This window comes from Ambystoma mexicanum, chromosome 4p, assembly GCF_040938575.1.
Source record: "Ambystoma mexicanum isolate Mex_15411 chromosome 4p, UKY_AmexF1_1, whole genome shotgun sequence".
Taxonomy (NCBI): domain Eukaryota; kingdom Metazoa; phylum Chordata; class Amphibia; order Caudata; family Ambystomatidae; genus Ambystoma; species Ambystoma mexicanum.
In genome coordinates, this window is record NC_090927.1 from 172,096,905 (window position 1) to 172,112,332 (window position 15,428).

Here is a 15,428-nt window from a genome sequence, read left to right on the forward strand (position 1 = left end):
GATAGGTTTGATTCTTGCAATTAGCTTTGCATCAGTGCAATAAATAGGATGAAATGGAAAAAAGCACCATATAACATTAAGCATGTGATAATTCCCTCAATGCAATGCAAGAGGATAGGGGCTTACATGGCCTTTTAATCGAGAGGTTTCCGCTGGTAGAATGCAAATGTTATTAACTTTAACCATACTACTGTACTGTTAGTCCAGGGTCTCCTTTCCTCCCTACTTCTGCAACATGCAGCCCTCTGGAACAGAGCTAGTTTCACAGCCAAGGCAAACACATTTTAAGGGCAGAACACAATGCATGCATGTTCTGAGCAAGTGCCCACCCATGAGCTGCTCGCTGCAACCAGCTGTCCTTTTCCACCCACCTATGCCAGACTAACCCCCCCCCCCCCCCCCCCCCCCCGTGTCCCTTCAGTGATGGACAGGTGAACATGTCATTCAGGGCTTGTGCCCCGTCCACCTGTCCAACATTGTAAAAGTGAGAAGCATTATTCATTGTGGCAGCCATACCGCTCTGATCCCAGGCAGGTGCATAAGGGAACGGATACAATGTAAATTGGACGTAGCAAGAATAGGTTAAAGGAGTACATATGCACGTACAACAGATATGAAGCAAATTACATCCAGCATGAAGCTACATGAACAATAAGAATGCACTTAGACATGAAAAAAATTACACTGCACTCATTCATGTAAGAAAACGCATATATAAAGAAATGCATACATTTGCGCACACCATGAATATATTTCATTAACATAGAATATGCGACAGCAAAAGGTAACCATCTCATTTAAAATGGACACCATAGCATGCATCCTTAAAGCCTCAGAAAAAGGGAGGGTCTGCTTAAGCAGAGCCAGAGACATACACTTGGCAGAATCAAATAGCAGAAAAGACGATCTCAGCAGTGCGTTCCATGAGCTTTTCTATAAATGACATTGGCAGTAAGTGAGAAATAGATATGGTACACAGATTAGCCCATGGGGACAAGATAGCAGAGCTTATGTCCTTGTTAAGAGTCAGATAAAGGCCACGTCATCTCAGAACCGCTTTCATCCAGCCTTTGAGTTGCAAAACATGTCCTGTGTTCACTAAAAATGAGAACACGTTTTATGCTGGTCAGCATTTTACGAGGTCATTGGGAGGAAATTATGCATTTCAGGAACCATGTGTAGCCAATAAGAGGATAATGTATTATATCAATGAAAAACCTACCCAATTAGATTGTCGAATGTATGTTACAACAGGTCTGGAGTGTCATATTGTTGGTTATAAATATCTGTTAAAGATAGAACTTTGAGACTTTCTTTTGCCAGCTTAGGACATCCTCATTGTCGGGAGAACTGTTCCCGGCCGTTGGGAAATAAAAGGTCTCTCTCTTGCACAAATTGTGCGTTTCTATCCATGGATGACTGTATTGGAGTATGTCTGAGAAATGACCTTATCTCTACACCAAGACTAACAAAGGATAGTGGGGAAGATGGCAGGTGCAGAGAGGAAAGGAGATTCGGAATACAGTAGTCACAAAGGTGACTAGATTTGAGATGCTCTTACATCAAAATACCTATGGAAGATTACCCAAGCAGCTGCTGACTTCAGGAGGTCGGAACTCCTGTTACGCTATCAAGACTGGAGGACTGCCTCCTCCAAACTGGGCATCGCCTCTTGAGCCCAAGTCCATAGAGTAGTGCTTACATCAGGTCAAAGTGGATGACAAGTAGCTACTTTACAGATGTAAGTTCTTACAATGATTTGAAAGGCCTAAGCGGTCCTTTTAGGTCGAACAGAATGCGCATGAAGAGGTTCAGGAGCAAGGAAATTCTCTGACTTAAGCCACAATGCAAGAGACAACCAATCTTGCATGTAAAGCCTTTGTGGCTTGCCCCTCCAGGCTCCTCATTATGTAGGTTCCAAATACGCCTGATGTTGTATAATTGACTTGGTTATGCCAAAGCTGAACTTGAGGGCTGTGACTAACAAAATAGAAAAGGCTAGGGGAATGGGTCTCTGAACAACCTGGGGACAATGGATCACTTGCCACTACGCAATGCTGGCCAATGAATTGGTACAGGGTGGTTGGGGCGGCCTCCTCAGGGCTAGAGGTGTAACGGTATAACGGTATACCATTATAGATACCGTGAATGCTTAATTGAACTATAATAACCGCCACGTTGTTTATACCGGTATACCGTTTTAGGGCCTGCAGCTATTAAGTGAGCTTTTCAATCTGATTTGGAAAGACTGCAGTAAGCAAGTGCACATTCTGGATCTTGCACTGTGGGATATGGCGTTTGGCAGACAAAAGCATAGGGAAAATGAGGCCACATTATTAAATGCAGCTTTGATGCTGTGACCGCTCTTTCTTTGTGATCAGTAGAGTCCAGTTAAAGATCAGCTGATTTGGAGTTTTCCCAACAATTTTAAAGATGGGGGAACTACACGCCCCAGAATTCAAAGTGTGGAATGAACTGGAGGCCCTTCTGATGCATGTCCACAAAAAAGTTAGCTCTGTAGACTGTATGAACACTGGGCCTATCAGTGCTTTGTGCTAGTATATAAACTGCCCCCCCCCACTGTCCTCCATGTAGATTTACACATTGGGACTAGAGTTGTTGCTTCGCTTGATCCTTCACCTGCCTTCTGCATATGGCACTGGACTCAAGCAGGCAGGACAGACTCTACATTCAATTAGAAGTATCCAGAGTAATTGGGGTGAGATCTTTCTCAGGTCTATCCTCGATTTGCGACACCACCCATGAAAGCATTCCTCCATCTCAACTCACATGACAAGGGTCCTAATGCGCTCAGATCTGGGGGAAATGGTATTGATGGGGCTGTAGTGATGTGGTGGTCTAGGCCAGATTTGTGCCGATATGTATTTGAACTTTGTCATTTTCAAAAAGATTTTGTGCCACTATCTTTAAGAAGGTAAATGAACATGTATTGCAAGAATCAAGGAAGAAATCAACAGTGCCCACTGAACGCTGTCCTGTTAGAATCACATTGTTAGTGGTGACGCCAACATCAGACCTTTATATAATACACCAGGCAGATGGTAAACAAGCTATAGTGATTTGATCAATATGCAACCTTTCAGTGAGTATGTTGGCTATGACATTTTGACAAAAGAAACACAATGACATGGGCTTTCAGACCTCACATGAGTGTCTTTTCTCCCTTTAACGGAATGGTTCGCCCAAAAAAAAAATTATTTCAAAAATAGATAGGCAATATTAAAAAAAAATAATTGGCTTTTTTTTTTCGAAGTCCCTATGTAAAATTTTGAGCAATTCAAGCTCAAAGATAGCACATGGGGGCATCCATTTTGTGAAATGGATGCCCGCCGCTGTGCTCGCTTTGGCGGCACTAATGAAGGAAAAGCCAGCCAGCTGTAGTAAACAAAAGCTATCACTGGGTGGTTTTTCCATCATTGGTGCTGTACGCGGAGGACGGGGACCGGAGATTACAGCAGAAAAGCTGCATCTCGGTAAGTGCTATTTTTTTAACAACAACAAACACTAGCTGCGTTTTTTTTCTCTAAGTTTTCTGGGCTGGAGAAAAACGTTGTATTTATGTTTGCGGTATCTTTTGAAGCAACCGCAAACATAAATACAACGTTATTGTGTTTGAAAACGCTGCGGTTTTTCTTTAAGTTTCTCAGGCTCCTCCGGCTCAGAGGAGCCTGAGAAACTCAAAGAAAAACCGCAGCGTTTTCAAACACAACCGCGCTGTGTTTCTGCCTGCCGTGGCCATCACTTTGGGTCTCCGGTGCTCCCCCAGGAGAGCACCGGAGACCCAAAGTGAAAGCAAAGGCAGGCAGAAACACAACACGGTTGTGTTTAGATGCTGCAGTGTTTCTGCCTACAGCCGATTTCCCATTTGGGGCTTTAGGGCTCCCCACAGGGAGCCCTAGAGCCCCGAATGGGAAAGCAGATTTAGGCAGAAACACAACGCGGTTGTGTATTTAAACGCTGCGGTTTTTCTTTCTGAGTTTCTCAGGCTTCTGAGCCGGAGGAGCCTGAGAAACTTAGAAAGAAAAACCGCAGCGTTTTCAAACACAATAACGTTGTATTTATGTTTGCGGTCCCTTCAAAAGCTACCGCAAACATAAATATGACGTTTTTAAAGCTGCGGTTTTATTTCTAAGTTTTCTGGGCTCCTGCAGCCCGGAAAACATAGAAAAAAAAACCACAGCTAGTGCTTATTTTTAAAAAATAAATAAATAGCACTTACCGAGATGCAGCTGCAGCTTTTCTGCCTGTAGTGTCCGGTCCGCGTCCTCCGAGTTCTGGCACCAATGAAGGAAAAGCTACCCAGTGGTAGCTTTTTTTACTACAGCTGGCTGGCTTTTTCTTCATTAGTGCCGCAAAAGCAAAAGCCAGCACAGGCGGGCATCCATTTCACAAAATGGATGCGCCCATGTGCTTGCTTTTGCAAATTTTGAGCTTGAATTGCTCAAAATTTTACATAGGGACATTGGGAAAAAAAATGGCAATCTTTTTTTTTTTAATATCGCCCATCTATTTTTGAAATACATTTTTTTGGGCGAACCATTCCTTTAATGGGATAAAGCGTTATCAAAACAAACTTTTAGGACTGATCGCAGCGAGGGGTCATGATGCCCATGCCATGTGGTTCCAAAATAATGCAGGTCGAGGCTGATTTTCAAAGTGATGACCTGTGACTGAGCAGAAAGCTCGTTGCTCAAAATTTCATTTTAACACTTTCACTAGTCAATCTTTCATTCAAGGCGATCAACGAGTGAGCGCCATGAAAGACCAAATCTGCAGCCGCCTTAGATTCCTGGAGGATCAGCTTAAAATGTGCAGAGAAGTTTCAAAATGCTGACAATTTATGACCTTTAAGAAAATATTTGTTAAGATTAGTCAACTCCACCTGCTATACCGCGATAACCATGATATACTGTAATTTGTGAAGAAGGTTATCATACCGTCATAAAACCAATACCGTGACACCCCTACTCAGGGCCTGCACCCTATCCCCTGCCCACATGAAAAGGTAATTCCAAACAACCCCCAGATTGACACAAAATAGCAAACAAGTGATTGGAGGTCAGCAGAGCAAGGCACACACTATAATGGGCAGATTCCACAAAGCAAACCCCTACATACCAAAAGTTGGTAATACAATGGAGTGGAGCAGGAAGGAAGTATGAGCCACAAGGGAATTTGACAGGGCCAAACCAGATTCTGGCAGTCTCCCTAACAAGGCTGCCCAACTGAAAATGGCAAGCCCCTTCTTATGGTCTGGGCTAGCAGAGCCCAAGGCTGACTAACCGGTGTATAAGAGTTAGCTGTGTACCCAGGATTGGAGGTGGGGGACTGAACAAGCATCAAATACATAACTCTAGATACTATGCGCAGTCAGGCGTCCTCAATGTCATACAAGCGTTCCGTACAGTAATGAAGGTGCACTGAGAAGAAAGAGGCAAGGGAGAGATAGTGGAGAGATTGAAGGAGTTCAGATGTACATTAGAGAAAGGAATGGATGTAATTAGATGAGAAAATAAAAGAAAACGGGAGAGTACGACGTGCGAGAGAGTGGAGGGCCCATAGCCGGACTAGGAAGGAAAGGGACAAGAGGGGAACAGAGAAAAGCCAACAGCCAGAATGCGGACAGTAATTAGGTAAGGAGAGGATGGAGTGATCATAGAGAAAGAACAGTGTGAATAAGGAAGGGAGAGAGTAGATGGAAAGAGCAGCATAAAGGACAGACAAGAGGAGCCAGGGAGAAGGCAGATCATTTGGAAGAAGAAAGGGAGAAAGCAAGGGTACGGAAGGAGAGTGAGACTAGGAGAAAGATCAGAAAAGAAGAAAAGGGGCCAGGGGCAGAAAAAAAAAAAAATAGAGGGCAATTGTCCCCTGAGAAAGCTATTAAAGTTATAATGGCAACCGTTACGGTCATAGGTGCAGAGGTTGCAGGGCCAGTTAAAGGCATGATGGCAGACCAGAACCAAACCAAGGGAGCATGGCAGGAAACGCTCCACTAGAACCGATAACTGAAAGCGGTAGCTTTGCATGAGAGGGGACCTCTTATAGTACCTTGGGGTGCATCCACCGTAAGGTACCCTTAAGGAGTTTGACACCTGAAGGCGAGCGTCCCCAGCCAGCACGATCCTCCCCGCAATGAGAGACAATGACGGACTCTCCCAGGTTGGAAATAAAGCCAAGACAGAGTGCGGGTGAGCTTAAATGGAAGTTTATCAACCAGAATAGGGCATGCAAAGAACTCTGCAAACTCCAAGAGCGCTCTGTCTGACAATCGCAAAGACAGGCGTATATATATTTACAAAAAACGTCATAAGAACCTACACACTATATGGGGCACAAGTTCAATGGGATTGGGTGGCGACGACTAACTATAGGTGCTGCTGTGATGTGGTTGGCCGTGGCTGGAGAACGTCACTGGTCAGCCTCGTGGGTTGGGCTGGGCCTGGCAGGTTGGCAGAGTTCATCCGGGCGGTGTTGTTGTGCCATCGCGGCCAGTGTCAGAGATGAATGTCTTTTCCTGACTTATTTGCCCTAGGCCATGCATACCGCAGTCATTCAGTCATTGCAATATTATCTTCTTTGGTAAATCTTCCAATAGGTTATTCTACAGGTTAATGCAACACAGGAGGAATGCACCTTGTGAGGGGTCTGATGGTCATTCGTCAGGGCAAGGTTACCAGTGTCCTGTTGACCGGGGCCATAGGTTGAGGGGCTAAGCTTCAGGGCATGGGACGGACGGTACATGCCTCCCTGTCTTGTTAGATGTGGTTATAAATGTGCCGCTGTGTGTTGCCACAGTGTTGGGTGTCCTGATTGCACAGGGCCATAAGTCTAAGATGATTTGGTGGGTTGTGGGGTTTACGAGGGGGCGCCTTTGGAAGCGTGGGTTCAGGCAGGGGTTTACTGCTGTGCTGTAAATAATGCAGGTGGCGGCCCGTGGCCTTGGGTGCTGCAGAGGGGGCTACACATCTTTGAAGCGGCTCCAGTCTAGTTGGGGAGGTGGAGCAGCGCGGCGCGGGCCTCTGCTCTCATGTTTAGCAGTATTGGCAGGGTGGGAGAGGGAATGGCCTTGCACATATTCACAAAGGTATCTCCCTCGTGTGTTGCCAACTTTAGGTAAAAACATCAAACATTTGAACGCTCGATAATACTTATTCAAATCACTTTAAAACATGCATTTCAACTTTGCTGAATGTGTCTCGATTATATTCAGTCTGGGCACCTTATTCATACACTATGTTTTAACAACTACAGTATTTAGTTATATGCATATACATTTGCAGTAAGTGAGGTAGTATCAGGGTTGGTGGAGTACATAGAAAGTAACCCGCCACTGTACGTGGCGGTGTTGGCACATAAGGGGCTTAGACATATACGCGTAACGAGTGCATTCTCGCACACTCTTCACATGTGCCCTTGGTATGGTTACATTCGTTTTCTTGTGTACCCTAGCAGCATTAGTCCAGTTATGGCGCGGGACCGCGGGGTGTACGGCTTTCAATGATACATATGAATAATAATCCCCGGAATGCTTTTATCATTTGCACACCCCTGCAGGGGTGTGGGTCCGTCACGGCTGGTGTCATGTACGATAATTACACAATTTTACAGGTTTGTTTAGTAAAAGTGGTTGTATGGAGAGGATACATGTGTTAAGTGTTTTTTTACATTCATATTTGGGTACCTGTCTGCTTTCATCAGATGACCATTCTACAGATCTTCCCATCGCCCATGCCTTGCTGACCGGGTCATCCTGGGAGCAGTGATACACTGCGGAAGGTGAATTGTTACAATGTTAGTGTATTACGCTAGATCATGTCCTTCTTGTTCGTGGGAACGGGCTTGCAGCGGATCTGCCATGGTGCTGCGGGGACAGGGAGGACTGAAACTTCCCGAAGGTGGGGGCCGCGCTACAGCGCGCTGAGCTCACACCATCTTTAGTAGACAAAAATGGTTTCTGAGGCCTAGCTAAATTGAATACGTGCGGGCAATGTCAGCAGCAGGTGAGCCATCCACCACCTGGGCCCTGGTGGTAAGGAGGGGACGCCCGATGAGCCATGGCCCTCACCTGGGGTGGAGATGCAGGCCAGGGGGGGTCCCTTGGACCGCTCCTCCCCTACATTTCCCCCCTTTCGTTACTTAAGTAACGAATACTTTAACTCCTCCAGTCTTCTACATTCTGCTTCGTCCATCACCGCCTCATCCCATGCAGGTGTGCCTTTTATGGGCATCCATGCTCTGCACACTCCTCGTAAGCTTTCCCCTCTTCTGGCATATTCATCTGGGGTGCAAGTCAGGTATATACATCCGCCATCTCCCGCCAGATCTACCCACACCTCCTGTTACTATTCTAGTACACGGGGCTCTCTAATGGTGGTGTGCCACGCTTTATCTATGATATCTTTGTCGTGATAGATAGGCACTAGCTGATATCTTGGCGTGTCATCTGCTCCTGTTTGCACCTGCACTTCCTGCATGTTTTGTATTGTCCCACGAGTGTTGCCCATTGTCACCATCATCATTGCACCATTAGGTACTGCGTTAGCACAACATCGAAGGCCCACCTGGCACAGGCAAAAAATAAAAAGGAGGAACACCACAGCTGGCATCAAAAATTTCACAGTTGTTCCAAGCCACGAGGGGACCCAGGAGAAAATGTTATCGAACCACGTACTGTCTTCTGCTCCACCTTCCATTTTTTCTCCTAGGTTGTGCACTGCTTCGATCACATGGGACAGGGAGCCATTTTCTGCATCTTCGGAAGGTACGAAAGTGTAACAGGCACTTCCAATTTTTCAGCAAACACCTCCATCCATCGCCGTTAACAGATCCAAGACATACCTGTTCTGCATTGTCATCAGCCGTAAAGCCCTTAGTTCCACTTTTATTACGTTGAACCCTTCTTCAGTGTCATTGGCCAGCTGAATCAGTTCCCAACGTGTTATCTGGAGCCATTTTGCGTTTGCCCTTGCTTGGACACTTGAGATGAGTGAGGCGAAGAATGTTTCTGCTGAGCTGAACAATCGATATCTGTCTGGGATCTGAGCCAACAGTTCTGATGATGCCTTTGATATGTAATTTGATGCTCTTCTGTTACGGGTCAGCACCTCTCCCTTGTTTCCGGAGGACAGGACATACATTTGTGACTCCGCAGTCGGCTGGGCTGCACTCTGTTGTATGCGCTCCTGTGTCCTTTTGCTTCCATCGATGTGGCTTTCTGGTATTACCATTAAGGCTGAGTGTAGAGTGGCCATTGAGCAGCTGCCACTCCATGACGGGGGAAGGTGCAGGTATGCCTGATTGCCGCATACCCAGTACGTGTCCATTAGGGCCGCTGTCCCTTTTCTCAGATCTGGGATGGTGAGGGTCTTGTTGCAGCTCTTGTTTGTTCCCATGGTGGTTTTCCCCTCTCCTTTGAAACATAGTTCATAGTCTATTTCACTCTGTAGTTTGAAGGGTTTTTCGATGGCGGTTACCCAAGTTAGTTTTGAAATGTGTTCCTTGCATACTGGTATGCATGTTTCTTCTATCCACTGCAGTTTCTCTGGTGCCACACCTCTCAGTGCTTCAGCTTTACACATTACTTCTTCATCCTTCCACTTGTCTGAAAAAAGTGTCCCATGTATTACAAAAAATGGTTCCTCCAGACATACCACCCCTGCGGTTTTTGGGTAGCAAGTTTTCTCGTTCTGCAGCATTTTAAAAGTAACTTCATGTGCCTGGGAGGTGTTCTTAATCCTGCATAACGTGAGATGAATTAGACATTGGGCATCTATAATTGGCAACTCTTTGGGTAGCAATACTTTGGGTGTACCTGAAGCATGAGGAATAAGAGAGCAGACATAACAGCTCTCATTTGTTGTTTGTTTTGCGGTGGAACTCATATATGCATACCACTTATTTGTCTGGTGGGGGTGTCGTGGGTCTTCCATTTTGTCTAATCCTAACCCATAGTACTCATCATACTTCCTCCTCCCGGTTTCCCTTTTCCGTCTGTTGTTCTTGTTCCTTATGTACTTCCCAGCCTCATGGGCGAGGGAAAAAATAGACCCCCCTTGGCCCATTTATCATATAGGATTTCGTGTGCTGCTAGCATCTTTTCCTTTTCGTCCCTGAGTTTATCTTGCAGGTTGTTTTTTAAGACGGGGGCAGGTTGACTGGTGGGGGTATCATACAACCACGATATGGCAGACGGGTTTCGGTCATTTAAACTGCGAGCATTATACCTATACATCACTGGTGGAGATACTGTGTTGTTTTGCGTTCCACCCTGTGGCTCTTTCTTTTCTGATATGACAACATTGGATGGTGTGGTGTGATATCCCCATACAAGTTTAGTTCCGTCCCATACCAGAAAATCACCTTCCCTTATAGTGACACTTGCAGTTACGTTGGTCCCAGTGGTGCTGTTAATCCCAGTGCTGTTAATCCCTCCCCCCTCGTTCATCTCGATAGATGAACGCTATAAACCAATATGTAACCAGACCAAACATTAGCATAAAAAAACATCGTAATGCACACAGATAATCCGCACTCATACGAATATCTGCATCTCTCATTTAATAATTCTCTCATTCTACTAATTCTATCCGTTGCAGGCTGCCTGTTAGATGCCATGGTAGTTCCTGTTTGAGATATAAAAGTGCATTAAGTGCATGCATGTAAACATTTTGTCGGCACCATTAGTGCCAATATATATTGACGGGTAATGGAAGCGGGTAGGGTTGTAGGGAAGGGTATTCACAGACAAGGGCGTAAACATGTCATAATTTGATCACTTCATTAATTACATGTAAGTCCAAATTTTTTTTTCAGTAATATATAAAAAGAGAATGCAGCAATACCTCATCAGTCACTTTCCCATTCACGTTCATTGCTGACGCACAAACACAAGTTAATATTCAGACATTCTGTTCAGTTGAATCGGTTGCTGTTGTCTGTGCCTCCTCATCTGCCTCCTCCTGCACATTATTATAAGCTCTTCGCACATCTGTCAAGTGTACCCAGTACCTCAAGCCCTTCACTTTTACAGCTGTGGGCGTGCAGAACACTACCTCGTATGGGCCGTGGAACCGCGGTGCATTCCATCGACGCACAAAACTCCTGACATAAATTAGTTCGCCCGGCATTAGCTGTAGCTGTTGCTCAGGCTCTGTGACAGACCCGGTTATGTTTCCCTCCTCTCTAGTGAAGGGTGGGGAGAGCTGCTTTGATATTGCGCGCGCTGCCCTTGTTAATTTTTTCAAATAGTCCGTGAATTCTTCTGCCAATATCGCGGCGCTCCTGTGTGCATCTGAATGTTCACGCAGTGGGGAGTGTGCTGTGTGCATTCGTCTCCCAGTCACGATTTCGTGCGGGGACAAATGGTGGTCTTTGCTCGGCTGATTTCTCAGCTCAAATAGCGCAAGGGGCAGACAGTAGATCCAATTCTTCTTCAATGAAAAGCATAGTTTTGATAACCTGCCCTTTAACAGTCCGTTCATCTTTTCCACTACGCCATTACTTTGAGGATGATAAATCGAACACAATTTATGTTTTATTCCCAATAATGTAGTGACTTCCTTGAAAAGTTCATTCACAAAGTGAGTGCCGTTGTCTGAGCGAATTACGTCACAAATTCCCCAGCGCGGGAACACTTCCCTCACTAGGAACTTTGCAGCGCTTTTGGCATCAGGTCGCGCACATGGGCCTGCTTCCACCCACCTTGAGAATGGGCACACAGCCACGATCATGTACCGTGCGCCATTACACCTCTCCCCCATGTCCGCGTAATCAATATGCAGTTCTCTAAATGGGCCAATGGGTTTAGGAATTGTTCCTCTTAGTGTGCGTAATGTCATTCCTGAATTGTAGATCTGACATGTTGTGCATTCCATTGCCAATCGAGATATGTGCTCCTGGAGACAGGGCACGAACCATTCTTCTCGTATTTCTGCTGCAATGTGCTGTTTGGTATTATGTGCAGGGAAGTGTAGTTGTTGAAACGCAATTTCTAGTAACTGGATTGGCATTACCACTTTTCCTGAGTTATTTTGCCGCCACAGTAAGTCTGTTCCGGACTTGCTGCACCCTCGTTTTGTCCACATCAATTTTTCATCTGCACTAGCCCCTTCCTGTAATTCTAGTATTTGTGATATGGGCATCATGTTGTACCCTTCTGGGGGCTCTTCGTTTGTCTTGCGCTGCAGCATGTACTCACCTGCTTGCCATTTATGAAAATAGGAAGCCTCCTTGGCGGCAGCGTCCCCTGCCGCGTTCCCCAAAGAGACAACGTCTGTGTTGGATGTATGCGCTTGGCACTTAACTATTGCTACTGCAGTAGAGTTTTGTAGGGCCTCAATTAACTCTTTCAACAATTCTGCATGCTGTACTGGTGTTCCGTCTGCCCGTCGAAATCCCCTCCGCCCCCATCTTGCTAGACCTCCATGTACTGTCGTCGTCATGTAAGCTGAGTCTGTATATATTGTCACTGCGCAACCTTTTGCTGCATGTAGTGCTTCTATGAGCGCAATCAGTTCTGCTGCTTGTGCGGAGTAATGTGATGGGAGGCGGTATTGTACTAGTGTTTCATACTCACCGTCTTCTAACCTCACTACAGCCATACCAACGTGTTTTTCTCCCGTGCCCACATCAATCGATGCAGACCCATCCACAAAGTACACTTCCCCCTCGCTCAGAGCGTTCTCACACACCACTGTGTCCTCCCCTCTTTCTCCTGTGTAGGTTGCGCAATCGTGGTCCTGCATGTCCTCTAGTGTACATGCTTCTGTAATGAATGTGGCGGGGTTTACTGTTTTGCATCTCACCACATGGATATTGGCGCTAGACAATATAATCTCGTAGGCTGTTGCCCGCTGTGTTGTCAGTGTGCTTTTTGACCTCTCAAGTATTGCAAATAATGAATGTTCCACAAACAATGTCACAGGGCAACCCATTACTATTGTCGCACTTTTCTCAATCGCGAACGCGGCTGCAGCGAGTGATTGCTCGCACGCGAAATGGCCTTGCATCACGGCATCCAAAGTACCACTATAGTAAGCCAAAGGCTTGTGTCCTAGGGACGTCTTTTGTGTCAGTGCAGCTGTCATGAGTGTTCCCTTGCAGTGTGAGAATAGGTAAAATTCGCATCCATAATCAGGGTTTTGCTAGCACTGGAGCGCTTGAAATTAATTACATCATTTAGGGGGCGTGAGTCCTGTATCATCCTCCAAGACCCTCCTTTTGCTTTTTTGATTGGATAAATACATGTGTTACATGGGGAGGTTGAAGGCACTATTATCCCTTGTGCTAGTAGTGCATTTATGGTCTCTCTTATCCCTTCTTCAGCCTTGCGGGACAATGGATACTGTTTCACTCGGGGTAAAATTGCTCCTTGCTTTAGCTTTATTACCACAGGTTGTACTCCATGCAACAGTCCTACATCATGGGGGCCTGTCGTCCACAAATTATTTGGTACGAGCCTCATGTCATCATCAAAAAATGACGGCGGTGCTCCTACCACTGCCATCAATTGGACGGGGGTTTCCCTGGCTTGAATTAAAATGTCACAGGGCATCGCTATTTCCATTACTATCTCACCATCCCCTTCTGTGTCTTGAAAAGAGATCCTCATCTGCTAACTCTCGTAGGGCGATGCTGGCATTTGTACACAGTACTGTACGCCACTCACATCCTTCCCTATCCACTCCGATCACAACGATCCTTTTCGCTGATACCTGTACAGCGTGCAAGTCTAATGATACCACTGATCCTGGTGCTGTGTCGGGGCACACTATAGGGCGGAAGAGGAACTCTGCTGGAATCCTCCAGTCCAGTCTTCTTAGCTCTGGAATTATGAGGGCCAAAGTCTTTAGCCCTTCAATAAACATTTCCTCATTTTCCGGCAGCCCTCGTACTTCCTGTGTGGTTGTGTAGGCTTGCACTACCAACATCGCACGCAAGGGGCATATCCCGGGTGTAGAACACACTATTCCTCTCTCGGTAAATGATATGGTCATGTTAAGTTTACTCAGGAGATCCCTCCCTAATAAATTTATTGGTGAGTGTTCATAATACAGTAAGGGTGTCTTTACAGTCTTACCCCCCACTGTTACATCCAAATCTTCTGTGTAAGGAACTTCAATTACAGCCCCAGAGAACCCCTGTGTCTCTAACTTCCTGTTAGATAACGGGAACCGGCCCTCTCGGATACATGATTTCTCCGCTCCTGAATCAACCATGAATATGAACTGCTTGTCTTCCATCTGCGCCCCTACCAATGGTTCCTCTGCTGCATTGTAGGTTGTAGATAGAACTGGACACGCAAGTGTTCTCTGTGGGCTGTCCTATGCGGGGTGTCTCATTTCTCCCCCCCGATTAAAGACACTTCCTGAAACCACTGACATGCCGTTGTAAGGTGCTGGTGCCCCGTTTGCTGTTGTCGTGCAAGGGTTGCCTGGCGTATACTGCATATTGTCATTATTTTGTGGGTGGTTCTGTGTTCTATACTGGTGCCCCTGTTGCTGCTCAGCATTACCTTGGCCTGGGTTTCTCAGTTGTTGTTGTCCCATTGGAAGACCATATGGGCTCCCCGGGTGGGGATGGCCATACTGTTCTACCTCTTGGAACCCATTGTTGGGTCTAGCTCTGCACTCCCTAGAGTAATGCCACCACCTTCCGCAGTTCCAGCAACTCCCTTGTGCACCTCTAGGGCCCTGCCATCCATTTCCTCCCATTCCTCCGTATCCCGGTCCACCTCCTCTTCGGCCCCTGTACCCACCTCGTCCCATTCGAGGGGTCCACTCTTACCACTGCGGACCTCCGCCTTGCTCCTGCTCATTCCACTGCCGCTGTCCTGTTCCCGCCCAATTAGTTGCCATCCTTCCTTGTATTGCTATCAGCCCCTCCTCCTCATCATCTCCCTCCCTTCTGTGTGGGAGCGCGGCTACTGCTGCTGCAACCTTCACCAACTTTGTCTGTACTAACTTCGCTTCGTCTGCCAATCTTTTCTGCGCCACCTCCTTCTACCTTTCCTTTATTCGCTTACAATGGTGTACTATTATGCTCTGAATCGCAGGCCATCCCTTTGCTTCAATACCTGCTATCTTGTCGAGCGCCTTTTGCACTTCCTTGGGAACCCTCTTTTTATAATGAAATAAAAAGAAGATGTCGATTGATACCAGGGCGTGCCCGTTTCTGCTCTCCACATCTCTTGGACCCGCAAAATGTAATCCATAGCCTCCTCCCCGTCATTCATTGTACACTGCATTACTGACTAAGTCTGGCGTGTCTGGAAATGTTTCTCGCAAGGCATCCCACACCCTTGCACGCACCGTGTTAAAGGAGGCTCCGTCATGGCGATCGCAGTCTAATGTTACTCCCGGGAAACCGGCCTTGACCCATACTCTCTCAGCCTGATCCCCCACTGCTGA

General features: G+C 46.4%; 1 protein-coding gene across 1 annotated transcript in view; it reads right to left on the reverse strand.

Annotated features, from left to right (window-relative positions):
• The window catches only part of PBK (PDZ binding kinase), a 192,208-nt gene that overhangs the window by 20,733 nt on the left and 156,047 nt on the right, over positions 1–15,428 (reverse strand). The gene's annotated exons all lie outside the window — the stretch shown is intronic.